This window comes from Theobroma cacao, chromosome 5 (assembly GCF_000208745.1).
Source record: "Theobroma cacao cultivar B97-61/B2 chromosome 5, Criollo_cocoa_genome_V2, whole genome shotgun sequence".
Classification (NCBI taxonomy): domain Eukaryota; kingdom Viridiplantae; phylum Streptophyta; class Magnoliopsida; order Malvales; family Malvaceae; genus Theobroma; species Theobroma cacao.
Genome location: NC_030854.1, coordinates 14,742,181 through 14,760,309, shown reverse-complemented (window position 1 = coordinate 14,760,309; position 18,129 = coordinate 14,742,181).

Sequence of the window (18,129 nt, the reverse complement as noted above, 5' to 3'; positions counted from 1 at the left end):
TAGATTCATTTTGAAAGAATCCTCCTAGCATTATCTTAATTTAAGACAACTCTTATCTTTAATTAAGACAAAACATGTTATCGTGTCTAAATTGAGGCAAACATATTTTCTTGTCTAGATCATGACAAAGCATATTTTTCTTGCCTTAAATTAAGACAAACATGTTTTCTTGTGTAAATTAAGAAAAAATATGTTTTCTTATCTAAATTAAGACAAAAATGTTTTCTTGTCTAAATTAAGACAAAACATGTTTTCTTGTCTAAATTAAGACAAAACATGTCAAAGTTGCCATTTTTGTATACAATTTAATTAATCAAATAAAACGTGCATTCCAACTTAAAAAAGTTGAATTCTACAAAGCTAAGTGGGGAATCTATTTGGACATAGATATTCCCGGCTCCAATAAGCTTAGAATTATTCTTAATCTCATTAAGATAATTTAAGCTTATTAACCATGAAATCACTTCACCATAGATTCATGGTTACACTCTTGGATTAACTATAATTACAAGAAATGATTCAATACTTGATATTAATTATTAGTTATCCAATTGTAAACCTTATATTTTGAACCCTCATAACCATCCAATGATAAAAGGTGCAATTACCATTTTAACCTTTATGTCAATTTTGTCCTATAGTCTCAAATTTCATCCAATTAATGATTCAATGCTCTAGATCTAATCATTTGAGTATCTAAATGTGATGAGTAGATAATTCATCAATCCACTGGGCACAAATTAATCACTAATCTTCCTGAAAATCACTAGAAATGATGTTAATGTTATGAACTCCATTATTTAAATATATGTTCGCAAATGTTCATCTCGATTATAATCCCAACATATGGAGTCTAGAACAACGCTTGATGATGATCATGCTCATGGTATATCAAAGATTATAGGGAGACTAAACACAAGTTCACTATCCATCAGGATTTTGGTTTTACTATAAGCAAATGCATAACTGTGAGATTAGGATTTAAGTAATTGTTAAACTTAAATTTGATTCTCACATGATTCTAGTTCATGTTATAGTGTCATTACTCGAAGTCAACCATTTCGAAGATTTGAGACTCATCATTCCTGTAAAGTGAATCACATTTGTTTTGATGGAAGTAATTTGGACACTACGGCCTTAACATAATAAAATGACTAACTTTATTATATGGCTATGAATAATTTTTAGATTCAATTAAAATATATGTCTTCTATATATGACTCTTCATACAAATGTATTTTAATATCTCAATAGAATCAAGGTACCTTAATAATTAGATAATGAATGCTTACTTAAAACAAACTCTTCGTCTTATTATCAAAATGTACTTTCATTACAAATAAATTAAATGAAATTAAAGATGAGAATATACTTGCTTTTCAGGGTACCATATTCTCAAATTTCTAATAATTTCCCACTTGCAATAAAGTAAGTATGACATATCCTTCATTTCAAGACCTTTTAAGTGACGATTGAAACTTTTTTGCGTTAAAGTCTTGGTGAATGGATTGGCAAGGTTCTACTCTATTGGAGTTTTCTTCACAAGTACTTCTCCATGTTGTATGATGTCTTGAATGAGATGATACTTCCTTTCAATATGTTTTGCTGCTTTATAATTTCATGGTTCTTTTGAGTTAGCCACTGCTCCATTATTATCATAATAGAGTGTAATAGGCTTGTCTGCATTTGGAATTACTTCAAGGTCCATAAGGAACTTACGGTGTCATACATCTTCCTTTATTACTTCACAAGCTGTAACATACTTTGCCTCTATAGTAGAGTCTGCAATACAAGATTGCTTTACACTCCTCCAAACTATGGCTCTTCCTTTAATGGTGAAAATAGATCCTGATGTCGATTTCCTAGAATTAACATTAGATCAAAAATCTGAATCAGTGTACCCTTTTGCTACAAGGTCACTTCTAGAATATACAAATGTGTAATTCTTCATTCTACAAAGATATTTAAAAATGCACTTGACTATAATCTAGTGCTCCATGCTTGGGTTTGACTGAAATTTGCTCAAAATATGTTGGCTATAATCTAGTGCTCCATGTTTTGTTCTTTCTGCATATGGTGATGGGTTGGCTATGGATGGCATGCTCAAAATACGCAGCGGAAAGAAAATTAAAAACTTTATAACTAAACAACAAAACATGCCTCCACCCATGGATCACCTTGGTGATATTTAACACATAAAAGCACAAAATAAATTATTGTTTAGAAAGTTACCTTGCCATGTAATTTCGTAATCACGATGGCATTTTCCAAAGCAATCCTGCGAATACCACAAGGAGCAAAAACCCTAGCCAATCAAGTGCTTGGCCTCCAATGGTAGTACACACGATTGCATTTGAACCTTCAACAAAGGAAGGAGTTTTTAACTATACTTTGTGCTATCAAAGAGGACAACAATTGTCATTTTCTTCTTTTTCACAATCTTAGCCAAACCTTTCTCTAAAATTGCTTCATAAGCAATTTTCGATTTCACACAAAGGGAGTGGTGGCAAAGAAAGAAAACGTTTTTCTTTTTCTGACAAAAACTACGATTTCTCCAATTGTGAAAAACTCTCTTATGAAAAATAATTAAAAGGTGACTTAAATAGTTAGGTTAAAATAACTTCAATTTTTCAATTAAGCCCTCAATATTATAACACATTATAATATTGGGCCTATTACTTAATTAAACTTTTTTAATTAAGTCCTTGAAAATTAAAATCAAAATTAATTTCCTTTATATTTTTCAATCAAGGCCTTATAGTTATAACTATTTATAATTATGCCAAAAACTTAATTAAACTCTTTTAATTAAGTTTATAGAAGTTAATTACCTAGCATGTGATTTAAGTCTAACTTAAATCGTCACTCTCTCAATTTAATTCAAATGCAATCATTGTGTGTGACCCATTAGGTTCCCAACATGTTGGTAATGGAATTGATTGATGACTTAATTGATAAATATAAATTTCAATCAATTAGTTTATAATCAATTCCATAGACCAAGATTGGCATCTAGCAATGCATCATGGCCACCTAATTGTTGGGAGAGTCAAAGAGTTCTTTAACAATCTTTCAGTGTATAGTCTATCAGTGTAATTCATTCCCTCAACATATATCCCAAAGATGATAAGAGCTTGGTACAGTGTCTACTCTTATTGACCTCCATATTTGTCATGACTCGGTACTTTCCTCGTGCCCGTAACAACCGTTGCGATGTCCCTATAGACATTCATTACCCGAAATGCCAACCGAAACCCCGCAAGGCTTTAATATCAGTTTTCTCACCTCCCCTGCGAGCAACAGTTGCTAATATCATATTTTAAAAGATTATAAGCTATTTCCAAACTCAAACAATAAAAAAATAATTTTCGTCTCACAAGGGTATTTTGGTCATTTTTCCTCAAAAATTTCGAAACCATATAAAAATGTAGTATATGAGTGAAAGATACATATTTCATAACCAAAAATAAATTTAGATGTCTAAAACATTCATTTAAAGTGAAATGATAGCTATTAGAATAAAGTAAAAATATTAAATAAAATATTCTATTTTCTTATAAAACAATATTTATAGAGATATCCGTAAATAATTTTTATAGCGTAAAAGCAAAATAAATTCGTACATACAGTAACACAGATAACCATAGTGTGTAATTTAATTTACAATGACGTGTGGGCCCTTGAATGACCAAAAGTAACGAAGGCTGCGAACCTATGGTTTTTAAGGATGCAAATCCAACTGTAGCCCTCGACAAAATCAGCTATCTACAGACTAACCTGAGCCTAAAATGGGTGGAAAGGAGGGTGATGAGTTTATATAAACATAGTGAGTAAACAAACATCATCTAAAATATCTAAAGCCGAGTAAATGGAGACAACATAAAATAGTTCACTGTACTATGATTCATAACGTTTCAAACTCATTTCAACTAAACAAAATAAATTCATTTCACTCAAGTAATCAACATGGCTTATGAATTTCTTAAAAATTTGGCTCGTGCCAAAACTTATTCTCAGGGATACCTTGGCTGGGGCATCCAACCGAGTCTGCCAAGGCTGTTAAAGAAAAGTTCATATACGCATAAAACAGATTTTTACGTTTAAAAGCATAGTCATTCCTTGGTGTTGGCTGAATTCACTCTCACGTGGTGGTTTGGCATGAAGTGAACTCTAAACTCTACCTTAGGAGATACCCTCTGCACCTCTCATACTAAGGTAAATATAATGGGGTTTACCGTGCTCCTCTAATAGGCTGGTCCACAGAAACCCACCCATTGTAGTAAGCTAATCGATATCCCACTAAATCAATAAAATTTCAATAGTATGACGTGGTAATTATTTTACAACACAGCATGTCAAGGCAAAACAACAGTTCGTATATGTTTAGCACAATTACTAATCCAGCCACTCATGCCCACATTATCATAAGTCATTCAATTCAAACCATGATTTATAACACAACAAATAGTCTCCACTTACTCCATTTTCCAAGCCATCATTCCATTTCAAGACAGTTTTATAAAATCATTTCGTTTAATCACATTATGCTTATAAAACATAAAGATTTACCATTTAAACTCATTTTTCTATAAAATCACAAAAACGAATAAAAACTACTTTAGATAATTAAGACGATAATAAGGTTACTCACAATATCGGGAGTCGAAGTACTCTTAATCCCGATCTTCGGGTACAATCTCCTTACCCTTATCGAAAGTTTCACCACCTAGATATAATGCACAATAAGCAATTTACTATATTTGTGCTAAACCGTTATAAAACTAATTTAGGCTCTATATGAATGCATGAAATGGGATGTGAAATGTTCAGATTATTATCTAAATACGGTGTTCTTTCTTTCTTTCCTCTTTTCCTTGGTGAGGCCAAACATATGGGAGTGAAATGGGTGAGTCTTGTGCTGATTTTTAATGTAAATTATAATCAAATGAAAACTTGCCACTTGTCACCATCCCATTGGTCCGTGCATAAACTTAATAATTAAGCATTCTCTCACCACCATAAAATTATCCATGGACCAAAATGATGATGGATGAAGTTCATGGGCTGGACAAGTGTCATGGTGGTGCAAAATTCCAATTTTGCCCTTGGGTGGCAAAATGACCATTTTGCCCCTGCGTCATGAAAATTTTAATTTGACTCCAAATCAATCCTTAAACTTCGGATCACCATATTAAGTCATTCTGGGGTTTTCAAATTTTGAATTTCATCTTAAAATCTTTATTTGGACTAGTTCGAGGCTTAATTCAGCTTAGTTGTACCACTAGGTTCACTATCGACTTTTAATAATTTTTCGAGGCTTTCTAAGTATGCAAACATATTATCAAGCACATGAATGACATGACAAATATTTTGTAGAGTTGGGCTTGATAATATTTGTTCCTGCAATTATAGCATTAGCTTTATAGAGAGTTATAAAGCCTTTTTCATAATCTCCATGTCGCCTTGGCCAAGGACTTCAATAAGCTAATGTTAACCAAGAACTGATAGGATATGTCCTCTAAAACACTTGAGGTGATGATTCCTATCTTGACCACTCATTTGCCTTCATATGCTTCATACTATACCTAAAAGCATCCTGTTTTGGCATCCTTGGTTAAGCATCTATAGGGATGAAATCAAAGCATAGCACTCCACACATAAGACAACTTGGAGTCTCAAGTCTAGGGAGTATTTACACAACTGACACATGAGAAGTGTTGCATAGACACTAGAGTGTATTACCAAATGCACTTCTCATGGCGGGTCATGTTCAGTGAACTTGCTCTCTTTAGCAAACATCTATATTCTAGTTCCAAGTATCTCTATACTTTAATCTATGAGATTGATTGCTTACTTCCAAAGTAAGGAACATAGAATATACCAATTTCTAAGCATCATTGATGTCCAGTCTCAATGATACATTGACCAGGAACATTTTGAGATTATACTTTGATGCATAAGAATCTCATAACTGCAACCCATTACAGTTTCCTTGAAAGGCATATTAATCTCATGGACTTCATCTAATTAGACTTATAACTCATTATAATTAATGTCTTATTGATGAAGGAAAACCTCTAATCATTCAACATGAATGATACTATTGCATGATTGGAATCAAGCCTCAACCAATCTCAATTGGCTGTAGGGCTTATCCCAACATATGGAACTCGTCTCATGTTTTCAACTTCCTCTAGAGTTTTAGGTGACATTTCCTTAGAAAGTTTGATTCCATGTCTAGAGAGCATAAGACCCTTCTTGGAATCTTGCATAGCAAACTTGGCGAAAATCTTGTTTATGTAGGATGTTTGAGATAATGCTATTTTCTTGTTCGTACGATCCTTTATAAGTTTGATCCCCAAAACATAGCTAGCTTTTCCCAAATCCTTCATATTGAATTGTTGGTTTAGCTAACCTTTAACTGTCAATAGCATTATTACATCATTCCCAATGAGTAGAATGTCATCAACATAAAGGATTAGGAAAACAACATTTTTATCTTGTATCTTTTTTTAGACATAAGGTTCATTAACATTTTGTTGGAAATTGTATGATTTGATAGTAGTATCAAATCTTATATTCTAAAACCTAGATGTTTGCTTAAGTCCATAAATGGACCTATGCAATTTAAAGACCTTATGCTTATAGCCCTTTAATAATGAAACCTTCTAGTTGAGCCATATAAATGCACTTTTCAATATCCTTATTTACAAATGCGGTCTTGACATCCATTTGCTATATCTCATAATCAAGATGTGCAACTATGGATAAAAGGATCTTGATGGATTTAAGCATAGCAACCAACAAGAAGGTTTCCTCATAGTCAATCCCTTTTCTTTGGGTAAAACCCTTGGCCACTAGTCTAGCCTTGAAGGTCTCCACCTTCCTATCACTTCCTCTTTTTCTTTTGTAAATCCATTTGCACCCTATAGGTTTTATCCTTTCAGGTGGATCTATTAATGTGAGACCTTGACCTTTATAGACTCGTAAAGGGAAGTATACGTGATATCCCTGATTAGGGGTAATTTCATCATTTCTTTAGTAAGCCCATAAAAGTAAGATTTTTAAACAATATTATGGCCTAAGTAGGCCTAAGGCATAAATGGTTGATGAAATTAAGGGTAAAATGGAAAGGAAACCAAAATTTCGATGATTTTCATGGTAGGGGCAAAATAGTCATTTTTCACCTCGAGTTAGAATTTTAAGTTTTCATGAACCCGAGCATGTCTAGACCATTATGGACCTTGTCCCAGTGTCAAAAGAGCAAAAATATTGCATAAAAGATTGAAGGAGAATAAGCTAATTTGTGGAGGGGTAATTTGGTAATTTTAAGGGAATGGATAAGATTGGCTATAAATATCTTTCTTCCAGCAGCTTCTTCTCCCATTTTCTAGCAACTTCTTCTTCTTCCTCATTTTTCTCTTTCACGTTGTTTCCAACCTCCATGGAAGCTTGATATGGAGCTTGCATAATTTTCTCTCTCTAACTCTAGTTTTCATACCTTTGAGCCCTTTTGACTGGAACTCTTGTATTCTTTCAATCTCTTACTTCAAAACCCTTGATAAATCTTATTTCCACACTTTCTCTCACTAGTTGGGCATTTTAGAGAGAGAAAGAGAAAATTACACCATTTGTTTGGAAGCTATTGGAAGAGAATTCAACTACAAAGAAACCCTAGGGTGAGTGATGAACTAAGCTTGATTTTTAGCTGTGAATAATGGCTAGTAATTGGGATTATGAGCTGTTTTATTGTTGAGTATGTTTATTCCTTTTATAGTGATTAAGATAGTGAACATGGATAGCCATTTAAAGTAACAATTGAAAGCTAGTTACGAAATAGCTTTTAGGGTTTATAGTATGTGAATTAACATAATGGTGATATTAATATGATGGTAGGTTCCAAGGAAGCCTCATCATTCCATTTGGACAATTAGGGGAATTAGAGTTAGTGAAAGGCTCAACAATATACCGATGAGTGGACTTGCATTTCAAACTTGTTTTGGGAAATGTGAATGATTTTATCTAACTTGACTTTGAAAATGTGCCTTGGGAACAAGCCTTTGGTGAAGTGATTTTATATCGTGGAAATGTGCTATACAATGTGCTATGTGTTATCAAAATATGATAGTATACATGATATGCATTGGGTGCTTCTTTGTATGTTGATGTGGACCCGGCTATGTGCGAGTGGGAGTGCACATAAGCCATTGCTGACCTGGCTATGTGCGAGTGGGAGTGCACATAAGTCGTTGCATATGAGATGATGATGATGAGAGGGTGTATATGATGATTGATATATATATATGGTATATGGTTGTAAATGCAAAAATGTGAGCATTTGATTTGTTAAAATTTAGGAGTTTGCATGTGTTACATGTTGGTTTTGTTATTTAGTAGGATGGCTTTGTTTTAAGGGAAAAGGGAACCTTTTTCTTGATGTTCTGATTCTTGCTATAGCGAGAAACTCTCGGGTTTTAAAGGGGTAGGCTGGCCGAAAACTCGCTGCAGCGAGAATCCTTTTTTGCTGCAGCGAGAAAGGTACTGTAGCTTCTCGCTGCAGCGAGATTCAACAAGAAACTTTCTATTTTATGACCAAAACTCGCTGCAGCGAAAAACTTTCTATTTTTCACCTCATTTTGATCAATTGTTGCCCTATTTTCCACTTCTTTACAACCATATTTGAGCATGGATTTTCAACATTAAGGAATAAGTGAATTAAGCTTAATATGAGGAGGTTTGGTGAGAAACCCTCTGCCCGTCAACGAGAAACCCATCATTTATTGACTTGATTCGCATGAATGCTATTAAAGTTTTCACTCTCCAAGTCCTTTGTTGAGCATGGACTTCTTCCAATAAGTGATTTTTCTCATGTGGGGTTTACATGAGGGGTTTAATAAGGTCAAAATCAAATTGCATTGTTTTGAAAAAGAATGCATCATGATTTCGTTAAACATTCCTTATGGTATGCTTGTTCCCTTTCTTGTTCACTCATTGGGTTTATACTCACCGTTTTCAACTTCATGTTTTCAGATCATGAGGCAGCCGGTAACAGGATGAGGTGTCCTTGTAGACTTGTATCCATCTTTTGGTAGGTGTCTTGGTATTCAGTAGCTGTACATTCATCCGAGTCCCTCAGCTGGAAGTCGAGTATTCTTTTGTTGTGTATAGACAAACCTAATGTAAATTATTAAGATACATGTTGTAGATAATGTATATACACTTGTTTAGTATGCCAGTATGAGGTGGCAAATGTTTAATATTATTTTGATCCTAAGTTATGAAATGTGACTTAGCAGTTTATGATGGAATGATGAACATGTCAGATTAATAGGCTTGCTTGGGCTTAGTGGACTAGTCCATTGGGCCCATGCGTCGGTCATGACCCAAAATTTGGGTCGTGACAATTAAAGTCTAGACTTTGTTGGAATCCAACTTAGATTTCATTACCTTATACAACTATTCAGCATCTATATCGTTAATAGATTCATTGTATGTCATAGGGTCAGATTCATGTTTATCTGAGAGTGCAATCATGTTTTCTCCTAGACCTTGTATCTCTTTGGTTGTCTCACTACCCTCCCACTATATCAAGGCACTACTATTTGATGTTCAGGTTGTGTTTCTGTATCAATCCTTGAATCAGACTGTGTTATGACATTTTCAAAATTAACTCTTAAATATAAGGGATCAAACAATTCTTTTAAGATAATTTTACTTCTAGGTTTGTGATTTCTCACAAACTCTTCCTCTAAGAAAGTGGCATTCACACTAACAAAAACTTTCTTATCTTGAGGACTATAGAAGTAATAATCTCTTGTTCCATTTAGATACCCTACAAAGCAGCACACCTCAGTCTTTGGTTCCATCTTTGTGGACTCAAGCTTTAAAACATGTGCAGGACACCCCCAAGTTTGTAGATGATGTACAGATGATTTATGCCCTGTCCACAACTCCTTTGGTGTCTTAGGCATAGCCTTAGATGGAGCAAAATTGAGCAAGTACTCAGCAATTTGCATACAATATCCCGAGAATGAGATTGAAAGGTTGGCATAGAACATCATTGATCTAACCATTTCTAAAAAAGTCTTATTTCTTTTTTCAGCTACACCATTATGTTAAGGTGCTCTCAGTGTTGACAAATTGGAAATAATCCCAATGTTAGTGAGATATTGCCAAAATTCATCTGATATATACTTGCCACCTTGATTTTATCGAAGTTGTTTCAACGGCTTTCCTAGTTGCTTTTCAACTTCAACTTTGAATTCTTGAAACTTTTCAAAGGATTCAATTTTTTTGTGCATTAAATGCAAAGAGCCACGTCTTGAGTAGTCATCGATAAAAGTTATGAAATATTCATAACCTCTTCTAGTTTGTACGTTCATTGGTCCACACACATTTGTGTGCACCAAGTCTAGAACATTTGGCATTCTATTACATTTTGCCTTAAAGGGCCTTTTGGTAATTTTTTCTTAAATACAAGATTGACATACTAGAAATGGACCTTCAACCATGTCTGGTAGAGTACCATCCTTTATAAGTCTATTGAGTCTATTTTGATTGATATGACCTAAACGCAGATGCCAAAGATAATTTTGATTTATGCTAGATTCTTTGACATTTTAGTCTTAAATCGTATTGCTTCTACATCATTTGTAGAATAAGTCGTAGGCTCATGAAAATAAAGATTATATCTTACAGTTCCAGAACAAATAAAATCCCTATTCAAATAAGTAGTGAGTGTCTCACTAAAATGAACTGAATATCTAGACTTTATTAAACAAAAGACAAAAATCAAATTTCTATAATTACTCTTCTGGATTTCTTCAAGGTAAACCTTGCAGTTTCACTTTCAATTTCCTTTCACACCATAGTGGAAACATTTTCCTTTGGTGTTATCTTTTGAAGAAGTCTTTTTCTTCATGGGCTTTTTCTTTGCTCCCATTAAGCCCTTAGTAGTCTTTTTATTTCCAGCTATCTTCTTTTTACCCTTGGGTTTGGAGTTAAAAGTGAGAACTACATGTGCTTCAAGCTTCTTTTTCAAATCAAGTACCTCTTCCACATTTTGGAGATCATTCATTAGCCTACTTAAGGTGTAATTCCTAGTGTGCAATTTATAATCCAATTTAAACTATGAAAATGACGAATTCAAGCTATGAATGATCATATATATTTGCATTTCCACATCTATCTCAACACCACGTAGTTCTGCCTCATTAAGACAAGAGATCACTTTTAGCATGTAATCTTTAACTAGCTCCCCAAGTTTCTGCTTAAGGTTCTTAAAAGCATTGATTGCTTTCACCTTAGCAGATCTTGTTTTTGTACCAAACATCTCATGTAGGTTGTGACACCTAGTACCCTCGTATAGAAGTCCATATAACCTTATCAACGAGACAAAGGGTCAATGGATGTTGATTAAAGTGTCAAAGGATGGAGATGGGTGAAAAAAATATTTTAAGATAAAATATTCCGTACGCGAAGAAATAATAATAAAATAATAAAATTTTTATCGAGGGAAAATTTTTTAGATAAAAAGGGGATTTGGATGTGAATCGGGGCATAGTAAGATGTTTTGGAGCCGTAGAAGGCTAGTGGAAAATTTTGAAATAAAATAATATTTTATTAATAAAATAATATTAAAATATTAATATTTTATTTGGTGTTGAAATTTTTCATGAAGGAGAAATATATGGTCAATCTAAGTGGGGGAGAAGAAGGACGAGAAAATTTTAGAGAAAAATGACGTTAATGGGGCCTACGTGTCTTTATTAAATAAAGCTAGCGCGGGTAAGTAAATATTAAAATATTATAGTGTTATTGCGTTGAATCATAAACTTGATATTTTATTGGTACAAGTGTTAAGGAAAAAAAATGAAAAGAAATTGAAATTAAAAGATTGTGGGAGGATACAATTAAAAAGGGTGAAAACCTTGGAGGGCAAAGCGATAATTTCCCATAATGCTTGGTCAAAGTTTCCAAAGGAAGCTTTGACTATCCATCCTTATCCCTTGGCCGGCCATTGTGTCTAAGGCATCATCTTCCTCTTTCATCTCCTCCCAATGCCATTTTTGTTACTCCACCATAAAAATCAAGATTTTCATTTTCTTTTCTTTCCTTTTCTTTTCTTGCTCCTTCCTTCTTCTAACTTCTTGGGCATCAAACCTGCAGCTTCTAACCCCAATTTCTAGCAAATCTAAACCCTAAGAGAGAGAGAGAAAAATCTCTCTTTCTTTCTTTTGTTTTCTATTTCTATTCCATTTTCAACAACACTTGGATTTTTGGCTTCAAATCTTCATCTTTAAGGCCAAAAAGTATATATTTTCAACCCTTGAAATTTTGAATTTACGGGTTTGTAATTTTTCGACTTTATTTTCTAAGTTTCTTCAAATTTGCTTTCCTTGAAATTTGCTAGGTTTGGTTGATTTTTATACCTTCAAGCACCAAGGTAAAGAAACTTCAAACTTGAACAATTAGTTTAAAGGGTTTGTGAATTAGACTAGAATTCTAAGTTAAAAGTTGGGCTAGAGTGTAGATTGTATAGTGTACATTTATTAGAATTATTAAATTCAAATTATGACTTGATGGAGGTTGTTATGGCTTATTGGTAAATATAGGTTTTAACGGTATTTCGGGACTACCTGGATTGAGACTTTGTGGGCACTAGTTTTGCAAGGTGGCATTAAGGTGAGTGAACTTGCCTTAAAATGTTTTGGAATAAATGATTATATGCTTGATTGAACCACTTGAAATATTTTGTTGGTTTTTCTTGAAAGTTTGTATGGGAACAAGCCCTTGATAAAACGTTTTTATGTTGTGAAATATGAAAGTGATGAATTCATGTGTTTCTACATTATGGTAATGTGTATGTTATGCATTGAATGGCACTGTTGGGTGACAATTGTAATCGTGCGTGTGTGGTGTGGGAGTACACATGACGGTGATAGTGGTGTGCTGTGTTAGTGCACACACAGATGATATATGCCATGTGCGAGAAAGTGGTGTGTTGTGTGAGTGCACGCACTGATGATATATGCCATGTGCGAGGTGGGAGTGCACATGATGATATTGCCTTGTGCGGTGTGGAAGTGCACATGATGATTCTAGCTATGTGCGGTATGGAAGTGCACATGAGATGTTGGGATGGAAGTTGTATACATGTATACACATACTATATAGATGTTAAAGAAATAAAATGTGATTGTATTGCATATTGAATGTTGAAATTTGACAAATGTTTTCCAATTGATTTTTCATTGTAGCAAAAAAAATGGATTTTCATTGTGACAAGAATTCTTTAACTTGATAGCCTTGGTTTTTGCTACAGCGAAATTCATTCTCACTACAACGAGAAACTCTCAGGTGATTGGGGCTTGACTAGCCCAGAATTTCACTGCAGCAAAAATGCATTTTCGTTGCAGAAAAAAACTCTCGGGTTGTTGGTTCAAAATTTTACCCTGAAGTTCGCTACAGCACAAAGGCATTCTCAAACTTGCAAAATGTTTTAAAATGAGTTGAAAAACAGCACGGCATCGGGTTTGTTCATAATATACAAAATTGCATTGTTTTTAAACAAGTGCATCATGTTTTCGAAAAGCTCTCTGTATCGTTTGGTTATTCCCTTCCTATGTTCACTCACTGGGTTTATACTCATCCTTTTCAACTTCATGTTTTAGTTTTCAGGTTCAAAGATAGTTGGATCTTAGGTAGAGGCACTTGCTCCTATTCATCTTATGGTAGGTTTTCCAGAACACTCCATGATAGTATCCATGCTAGAGTCACTCCGCTGATAGTCAAGGTCTTTGTATGTGTATATGGTTAAATGCAATTCATTGGATTTGTTGTAAACATTGTATGCTTGGTTTGCATGATAATGTTGCCATAGGTTGGCAAATAGTAATATTATTTTTTGAATGGTATTGTTTAGTTGCCATGACTTATTTTCGAAAGGAAATTATTTTTGAAAACAATGAATTAAGAACCGTAGAGGTAAAAGAGGGACAAATGGTCTAATGAACAAGTTTTCATAGAAAAGCTTGCTTTGGACCAATGGGCCAAGACTATTGGGTCCTTGCACCGATCATGGCCCAGGAATTGGGCTGTGACATAGGTGCAACATTATGTCAGAAGCATAATCGATGCCTTCTTGTTACTTTTGTAATTACTATTCATAGAGGCTAGTATATAGCATTTAGCCACCTCATTTGCATCATGCCACTTCTTATGATGTTTAATATCTTGTGGACTTGATTGGGGAGTTAGTGCTTTAGGCTCATGGTCAGAAAGAACCCATGTGATCTTGTCATAATTAAGGACGATATTAAGGTTTTTTTTTCCATTAAGTGAGGTATCACCATTCGGAGTGCATTTGTTTAGCAATATTGAAAGTGGATTCATATTTGTGATGCAGATATGTTTATGAAAGTACATTTGAAATTGTGTAAGCATATTAGTTATTCATGGACTTTGAACATTTCATGATGCATGTATTCATGATGACAATATATAAAACCCTATAAATTGTATTATTAGTTTGACAGTCATTTACCTTTCCGTGAGAATTTACAAAGCAAACTAAGACCCTCCCACTTAACTATGTTACCTAGTATCTTCATACTTAACATGGTTAAGGAGCGCTTTAATTTGTTCCACGAAGTTTACTAACAGAGCTACTGTAGGCAGGTTAATAGTAAATTCATGTTGAGTGTAACAACCATTGTTTTATTCTTTTAAGCTCTTTACTTAGTGAGCCTCTAAGGGAGGTCTCATTTCATAATCTACCTAAAAGGATTTATCTTTTCGGAGACCCAGTCCATCATGATTTACATTCATGCCTACCTGTAGGGAGTGACATGTTTCATATGCTAATGGGACAACAATGGAGATTGTGGACTCTAGAATTTCTAGCATCTTCTCCTACTCAATATTTTTATTCTTAGGGTTTTGATTGACTTTTTGCCAGATTTTCTAGATGCATATTTATAATATCCTAAGTCAAAGTATGGGCTTGTTTATTTTTCCAATGAAACGCTTTTAGTGTATAACTAAGTCCATATTACCCTCTTATCTAGATGTGATTTATTTTCCTATATTCATTATGTTCCTTATAGCATAAAACTCTTTTTAAACTAAAATACATACTGTATATTCTAGATGGCATGTTATCAATCAAACATGTCATATCATTCTTATATATACATATAAATACATATATATAATAATAAGCCACATTAATGTCCATCCTAAAAAAAGTTAAAATAAACAATTACAACTTATAATTCTCTTCAATCTTGCTTGCTTCTACTAGTTGCTTGGATCACATCCATTTGGTACTTTTTTAATTAATGGCTAATAAAAAAATTAAAATTTTTTCTTAAAATTTTTTTAATCCAACTTGAAAATAATTTAAATTTTATGCAATTAATTAGTATCATTAATTAATACCAAAATAAAAATTATTTTTTAATCCAAGATTAAAAATCTAAGCTTCTAAAATTAATATTTTACAAAAAATATTAATTTAAAAAATTTATTTATTTGAAAAAAGGGACAACACTTCTATGCTGCCTAGCTACACACAGTAAAGGGTTGTGCTGCCCAACCTCTCCCTTTTTTAAAAAAATATTTTATTAACAGAAAAATGTTTTTTATAAAACTAGAATTTTAATGTACAAAAAACTCTATTCCTTAAAAATAATTTGATACAAGAAGAACTCTTTTTTCTTAAAAAAAATTAATAGCCTTAACAAAAATAAAAAGACCAAATATTACCTTACCTTTATCCTTTTGGCTTTCTTCTTCTTTCTCCATGGATGCATCAAATATATCAAGAAATATTAAAATTACATGGCTTTTCCTAATTACATCAATCTCAGGAAAAATAAAAAAATCGAGAAGGAAACAAGGTAATGATAGGCCACCTCTTTTGTTACATAGCCAAAAGAAAAATGTTACAAGTGAAATTTTCTAAGACAATTAATGTGGCAAAAATCTTGAATCATGCATCATAACATAGAACCATACATTAATCACATCAAGATAGTTCAATACATGCAAATGTGCCAATCATGCATAATAGTTATAGGAAACAAAACTTACAATAATCATTGTTCTTATACCAATTGATGGAGTTGGATCTAAGTGCATTGATGTGTTTGTGTAAAGCATGGATTTCAAAAATTTTTCTTTTATAAAGGAAACAAGTAATCCAATTGTTAGCTCCATTAGTTTTTGATGATAATAAAACATTCCCACTCATTTATGTCTAACTTTACTACTTGAGTGTGCAGGAGAAAAATGTATGTCATTAATAAATTAATCACTTAAAAGCAAATATCAAAACTCATAAGAATAAGGAGCTAAAATTGAGCCACAAAACAGAAGCCTCTTAGTCGGATAACCAAGGGGTTAGTTAGCTAAAACTCAAAAGTGAAGTTGGTCGGTTCAAGCAGATTATGAGACAAAGAAGACTTAGTCAACCAAGAAGCATGGTTAGTCAACTAAGAGCACATTGCCAAAAATCTCAGTTACAAGACAGAGAGAACTTAATTGATTAAGAAGTACGATTAGTCAACTAAGAGCTCATTGCCAGAAATTCCAAATTCAAGACAGAGAAGACTTAATCGACTAAGAAGCATAGTTAGTCAACTAAGAGCTCACTGCCAAAGAATTGAATTACAAGATAGAGAAGACTTAGTCGACTAAGAAGTATGTTAGTCAACTAAGAGCACACTGTCTGAAAATTTGAATTTGAATGCTAAAAGATAGACTAATGGCTAGAACTATCTCCAAACTGTTTCCAATGGTCTAAAACTGTCAAACATCCATCAGAGTTGGTTTTTCAAGTATATAAGTGTAACGATTGCTCCTCGACCGCTACCGACGTTCGAGACTTGAGAGAGAACTTGCCAAATCCCGAACAAGCCTTCATAGATATCAATTATCAAATTGTCACACCGCAAATATCATTTATCAACTACCACACGTCCATTGGAAAATCTTGTAATCATCACCATTTTATTAACAACAAATATTCTCTTTACATTGTATCCCATCATCATATAAATATGTCTTCATTGTACACAAGTGTTTGTTTCCAAAACTAATATACTATAATTGATCTGACCTCAAACAGCGGAGTGACTCAAAATAGGTTGCTAGGAGATGCCTTACCTATATCTCAGTGAACTATGAATAGCGATGAATAGCTCACTAGCTGATCACTATCTGCAAAAGGGAAATAAAGGGGTGAGTCTCATAGACTCAGTGATCATCGGCTCCATGAGCAAGGAGAAGATGGGAAACAAGCATAAAGTAGATAAATTTGAATGATAAAACCGAAATAAGAATAATAATCTTAGAATAAAAATCAAATCACGAGTAGGGCATTTGTGCCTTGTAAACATGATGCCTTAAAATCATCGTGCAATATTTCACTTGGCAAAATGACGCTGAAATCACATGTAGCAAAACAAGGTTCAATCATAGAAATCATCACTTTTTATCAAAGTATGATAAATGTTATGAAAGTATGCACGCTCCCGGAATGTGTGGTATGTAAACAAATCAAATTATAAAGCCACATAAACCAATTCATGATTGTTAAATAAGTGCTAAAAGCTTTTATTCAATAAAGGGAGTTATAGAGAAAATCTTAACTCTCCACCATGCAAGAGAGTATGCATCGAAAAACTCACAAGGCTTTTGAGTAGGAAAGTATAATGTTAACACTTGGACCCATTTCCATGTAATAATAATCTGGGAGCCTTGCTCCATATGCCACAGCCCAGTTTTTGGCTCATGACCGACGTATGGGCCCAATGGACGTAGTCCATTAAGTCCAAGCAAGCCTATTTATATGACTTGTTCATCATTCCATCAAAAGTTCCTAAAGTCAGATGTCATAATTCCAATTCAAAATAATACTAACCATTGCCAACTCATAGTGGCATTACCAATCAAGATATACATATATTGTCTAAACCATACATCTTAATAATTTACATTGGGTTTGTCTATATACAACAAAAGGGATACTCGACTTCCAGCGAAAAGACCCAAGCGAAAGTACAACTATTGAATGCCAAGACACCTACCAAGGGGCGAATAAACGAAGACACTTCGACCTAGTTA